Here is a 6,946-nt window from a genome sequence, read left to right on the forward strand (position 1 = left end):
ATAACTTTGTGAATTATTTATTCATCACGAAAAGTTCATATAACATTTCAGTATATCTGTTCTGGGGAGATTACCGGGGAGAAACACTTTTTAAAGGACATAGAACATTAATGATGCATAGAGGCTGTTGTTTAGGTGACCTTTGAGGCAAACATGTTTAAACGTACCTTGGCTTGTTCCCACCTGCAAAGATGCGATAGCACGTGTTTGTTGTCGAACCACAACAAAAATAATCGAGTTCATTATTGTCATGGAAACGATTGTAAACATGATTGCGCTGAGAAACAACATCATTGTGTTTTTATCATCTCCTGTTGTTTTGGGTTTATCTTTGTTAGTATATGAAATGATAACGAACAGTATGGCAAATATCCAACTGGAAGAAATCCATTTAATGTGTAACCATATGTTCATGTCTTGATATTTCATTGGAAATTTAATCGAGACAAATCTGTCACAAGTCAGCACATACAAACTTGAAATCATCAAAACGTACATGCTGTATTCAATCCAACTAAAACGCTGCATAAAACTACCAAGTAGATCAAAAAGCGCAATCAACCAATGTCCAACACACAAATTAATCAATAGTTGATTTGATCGAACTTTTCGGATGTTTTTAGTTTTTAACACAACTGTAATTAAACATCCGTGCAACAAGATGCATAAAGCATCAATAATGACTCCTACAATTTTATGTGTTTCCATCTTCTTTTCTTCTAAGGTGTGGCTACAATGAATATAAGATTCGTATATTTAGACCATATTCAAAATTATTTCTGTTTTATCGACTGAAAGGCTCAAAATAGTTTTCCTTATACCAATGGCAACAAACAAATTATTTTCAGTAGATTTTCTTTTCTCGAGAAGCTCACACGAATCAAGTGGATTTTTCCAATGGTCAATAATACAACAATCCCAAATGTGTGTGTGAGTGTGTGTGTGTGCGTTTGCGAATTTTGCAATAAGGACATCATAAAGTCTTATTTGTTGAATAATTAACCCTTTCTTGACGGTAAGTCTGACGTCTATAACGTTATTATTACTAGTGAAGCCATTTACTACGGTTATCCCTTTGACACTAAATAACTTGGAAACGAGCGGAAATAACTGACCTAATCTCCTGCTTGGGTAACTAGGAATCACCTGAGACCAAACTGAGATAAATTCCTTGAATTTGGATGAACCTACCTGTTTTGGAACCGAGAAGTTGATAATATGACCGAAAAACCGTTAGTGGAAGAGTGAGTGTTTTATGCTCTGCACAATATGGAAGTAACGACACACACACACACAAACGGAATTATTGTATAGTTATGAGAGACTAGATTTCTATTGAAAAATCATGTGTATATGAGCGAAAAACGAAACCCTAACAATATTTTCTTAACGGGTCAACAAAAGCACATACGTCATTTTTAAACGTTTTGCGCTCTACCCAGTAAAGTAAACTTAAAAACAAAATTCATACTTTGTTTGTTTGTGAGTTTGGAGATCATCAAATTTAATAACAGTTTGTATCCTTAATCAAGTGTTTCGTGGGCCATAAACTAAGATTCAATTATTTTTCCAATTAAAACATAATAAGATGGAATATTAAGGAATGCAGCTGCCCTAAGAACAATATAAGAAATAATTAGTTTAAGAGAGTTATCAGTGATAAAGATTTTGGCAGTTGATTAGTTAAGCAGTGAGTATACCAAAAAACGTATTTAAAAAGCTTATATGACTTCCTATATAATGACATAAATATTAATATTATTAAATAAAAATAAAGTTTGAAGGTTTAATAGACGCGAAAAGAAATGATCCTTCTTCAACAAATGAAATCTTTTTTCTCAAAATTACTAGGTTCTCATGTTTGCTGTTTGCATTTTTGTGATCACAAACATTGATCTGATAAGGATTCTTAAATATTTCCTTATCCTGGTTCAGCCTGCTTTTTATAACCAGTATATTGGTTACTATAAATAATTAATAATTTGTCTCGCTATTACAGTTTCTGCAGCTACTAAAAGCAACTTAATAGAGTCCCCGTTTTTCATATGGCGGAAACGATGTCTTTTGGCTGTTATGTTTTTCAACGTTTGACAATATCACCCTGAAACTATATTTTATAGCGATAAAATATTTAAAGAAGCATTATTTATCCACAAAATGGCAACGTGTGACTAGATAAAACTGATTTTGTCTGGTATATTTTATATTTGACAAGTCTAGTACCTCTTTGGAAAAATATTTCGGCCTTAGATTGCGGCATCTAACCAGTTATACCTATATTTGATAAGAAAACAAGATCAAAGCTGTCTTAGATAGCTAAGTATAAAATGTTTTCAACTTCAAATGTTGGAAGAATCCAATTTTTTAGACGCAACCCAGTTGATAAGAATGTGTTTAAAACTGTTCATCGTGCTATATTGGCCAGACGAGCCGACATCTACTATTCCGCTTCAAAAAGCATAAACGTGCGGGAACGCCCTTAGCGAGTCATTTTTGTGAGTCTGGTTGTGAAGTAACAATGGATGACGTCAAAATAATTGGCTGTTCAAACAAGTCTGTGTATAATCTAATGACCATAAAAGCGTTGTTAATTGAGGCTAGTAAGCCGAATCTGAACACAAAGGACGAGTATAGAAGCCGTACACTAACAATAACACAGAACATATTTTGAATTTTAAAAACAATAACAATTATTTGTATCCGCAACTTTAATTATACTACAAGCCATAACTTTTAATGTGTCACATGATAAAGACCAATATTCAACCTAACACCACCAACCCAAACATGCTTAGGATAGCCAAGTCATAATGTTATTTACAGATGTTTTAGAAAATATAAGATATCTTATAACAATATATCTTATAAGAAACAAAAAAGTGTATATGTCAACAACAAGCTCCAACTAGCTAGTAGTAACCAATGCAAGTGTAGCTAAAATATAAAATCAAAATTAAGCAACCAGGAAAATCTGTCAATCAACAACTTTAATAAGCCCAATGGGTATAAAATAAATGCTATTTTCAGTTTCTTTTACCATTTAAAAATAATAAAATAATAAAGGTAAACGAACTAATGTGTGCATCATTTTGCTCGAAAATTAAAACTGATTCTAAACTGACCTCGCTTTCGTATCAAAGATTAGTTGGAACTGTTGTTGAACTTGTTTTTTATGAAGAAGGTAGCTACGTTTGCAGCCAAAATCTAAACATTTGCAGATTACTGCATGTTTTAAAAACGCGATAACATGTTCATCCTGGCATGGAAACAAAACATAAAAATTAAAATTAAAAAGTAAGTAAACTAAGTTTAAAAAGTATGAAAACGAAACAATTAAAATGGCTACTGATACGTCACCTTGCAATCATTTGGAAGACTTACCCACAAAATCTGACATGTATTTTAAAACACTTACTTTTCAGTTGTAGTTAGCAGCAATGTTATATCTTGGACCTCTATAGGTACACTAGTTATGGCAACATTTCTTTCGTAAGTTTGCAGTTGGAATTCCTTTATTTCGGGCCGCTTTTTTTAATTTGAGCAAAAAAGAAAATATTCAGAAAATTAAGTAATTTAAGTATTTTTTGTTTGCAGCTTCACGCATGAAAACTAAATCGTGCAAAAATAAAAAAACTATTTTTTTTAAATATAATAAAATCTTAAGTAAACATCTTAGAACCTTTTTTAAAACTTCATAAAAAAATAATTTTTAGTCAATAAAATTATAATTTTAGGCTAGACTAGTTTTATTCTTAAAATCGTCAGGCAATGCGACAATTGTGAATATTTTATCAAATATTTATGTTGTCCGGTGAGAGAAAATCATACTAATTGTTCTGCTGATTTAGCCAGCAGGACTTTGAAATGGGGTCGTCTCGTCCCGACACGACTATGAGACTATGAGTAAACTATGAGTAAGCTACTGAGACTATGAGTATGACTATAAGTAAGTTACCGAAATTTTTGAGGGTTGTAAGAAGAATTAGCTCGTTAAAAGAAAAGCCATTTAGCTGTATTATTATTTAGAAATATTATTATTTAGCTATATTATTATTTAGCAACTAGTCGATAAGGCCCGTGGAAAAATCTACTTAGGCAGAAGGACAATAAAAAATAGGTTGTTTTAGATTTTTTGCTGACGTCAGTAGTGGAGATACAAAAAAGAATTAGCGAAGTTTGGTTTATTGGTTGCCTGTAATGTGTAGAGGCTAAAACCCTCATGAGAAAAATGTATAGGATCATGGGTTTTCGACGAACGTATAAGGAAATATAAGGGTTTGTAAATTTTGCTGACGTCAGTAAAGACCTGCAAACACACATAAAAAATTTTTCCATAATTTTATATATGTCTTCATCGTATAGATCTTGAAAAGCTGATCAAGAAAATGTATAGGATTATGTACTTTTAACAAACATTTTAGAGATATTAAGGTTTGAAGATTTTTTGATGACGTCATCAACCCGTCCATTCCGAAACGAATTTGGGGATCCAGGTTTAGGAAACTTACCCAAATTGGTCCTAGGTGGTCCCTAGTTATCCACACGGTAAAAAATCATTGACGTCACCATCTCGTTTCCAAGTTATTTGGCCTCAAAGTTTTAGGTGCACTGTAATGGCTTTATTAATTTAATATAGGATATTGACGTTAAGGTAGTGTTATTGACGTCCAGCCGTAATGTCAGAAAATTTAACATATTAGACATGTATTTTTCGGCAGCATCAAAGGAAAATGAACACATCCGCTTTGCCTGTCACAGACAGACGGACACACTTAGCGTATTATTATATAGACTAGTCGATAAAGACCCGTGGATAAATCCACTTAGGCAATAGGACATTGAAAATGTTGGTTTGCTGTCGTCAGCATTGCAAATCCAAAAAAAAAAAAAAATTGGCGAAATTTAGTTTATTCGTTGCCTGTCACGTGTAGAGGTTGAAACGCTGATCAAAATAATATGGGATCATAACTTTTCTACGAATAACAAAAGACATAAAAGGGTTTTAAAATTTTGCTGACGTCAGCAATGGCCTGTTAAAACGCAAAAAAAAATTTTCAGAAATTTATATCCCTGTTACCTTCATCGAATAGACCTTGAAACGATGATCAAGAAAATGTATAGGATCATATATCTTTGACAAACGGTTGCAGAGATATTAGGGTTTAAAGATTTTTTGATGACGTCATCAACCCGTCCATTCCAAAACGGATTCGGGGACCCAGGTTTGGGAAACTTACCCAAATTTGTCCAAGGTGGTCCCTAGTTACCCACGCGGTGAAAAATCATTGACGTCACCAACTCGTTTCCAAGTTATTTAGCCTCAAAGTTTTAGGTGCACTGTAATGGCTTCATTAATTTAATATAGGATATTGACGTTAAAGTGGTGTTATTGACGTCGCGCCGTAATGTCTGAATATTTACCATATTAGACATGCATTTTTCGGCAATATCAAAGGAAAATGAAGACATCCACTTTGCCTGTCACAGAGACACGGAACTGGCGTATTATTATATAGATATTATTATTTAGCAATATTATTATTTAGCTATATTATTATTTAGCAATACTATTATTTAGCAAAATCATTATTTAGCTATATTATTATTTAGCAATATTATTATTTAGCTACTAGCTGAATACCCGTGGGGGAATCCACTGAATCTCTCATTAAACCGATGTAAGGGATACCAAACAAAAACATACAACACAGTAATATGAATTTTTAAAAGTCACAATTTGTATTATTCTAGTTTATAACCACTAGAACAAAACGTCCAAAAAAATAAATATGTGCAGCAATAAAAAAATAACAATAAAAGAGAAAAAAACCCTGGGATTGAAGTTTCTCACAATCTGCGTTATATTTGTACCCGCTGAAACAGAACGCTTAAAAATATAAGCATGTCCAGCAACATAAAAATGCAAAAAGTTTAACAAAATCAAAGGTGGCTAACAAATCTGTTAAAACTATTTACTTGCTTTGCCATGCCCGAAATATAAAAGGGAAAATGGTATACCAGACATTAGAAAAAATCGATAAGTCACACAAATAAGGTTATTGCAAAGTTTCCACAACGTACAGATTCTAACGCATCATACCAAATTAGCTATTTAGTCTATTACATATAGCAACCTTCCCAATGCGCAAACGTGCAGTGCATGATAGCAATGCAGTGTTTTCGAATTGAAGAATCGAATAATATTTTAAACGGTAACGTAACAGATGTAAACATTGATTTAACTTTGTTTACATTAAGGTTTATTATAACGACATCAACCACTTCGTAGCGTTAAAAACAGTAACAACAAAAAAATACTTTCAACATTTTATATAAAATCTTCTCTATTATATACACGCTAAGAATAGTGTTTTTTTCGTTTCCGCCTTCATGTTCTTAGCTTTCCCTGGTGTACTTGCCCATTGTTTTGGAGAGAAAGAGGTTCAGTCATACAAATTTTTAATATTAAAAGAAACAACCAAGCTTAGACATATTCTTAGGATATTCTGACCAATTGTTTAGAGTATATTCTTACAAAAAATGTTAAATATGTTCAGGCTAAAGACAAAACATATTTAACTTCATATTAAGGGGAAAGTTTAGCTGGAAGCGTGTAAACGGCTTCAAAACGTCGCTTTACATTTTAGATTCTTATAAAAATTGTGTCAAAAGAAAACGCATTTAAGCTCAAGACGCAACAAGGAACTAAAAATTTAAAGGAAAAGCTGAGCTCTGAAAGTTAAAACGGTTAAAAAAAACGTTACACACCTAAACTTATCTCTTTACCAGATAAACTAAACAACACACCTGCCTTTCTTTGGCTTTCTCAGTTAGCTAGCGTCTGTGGATAAAAGACCAATCAGTTTTTTACTTCGATTATTAAACTTCGCTTCATCCCAAAGAAAACAAATTGAAAATGTATAGCTAGCTACAATTGTCTGATACA

The sequence above is a fragment of the Hydractinia symbiolongicarpus genome, chromosome 9, assembly GCF_029227915.1.
Source record: "Hydractinia symbiolongicarpus strain clone_291-10 chromosome 9, HSymV2.1, whole genome shotgun sequence".
NCBI lineage: Eukaryota > Metazoa > Cnidaria > Hydrozoa > Anthoathecata > Hydractiniidae > Hydractinia > Hydractinia symbiolongicarpus.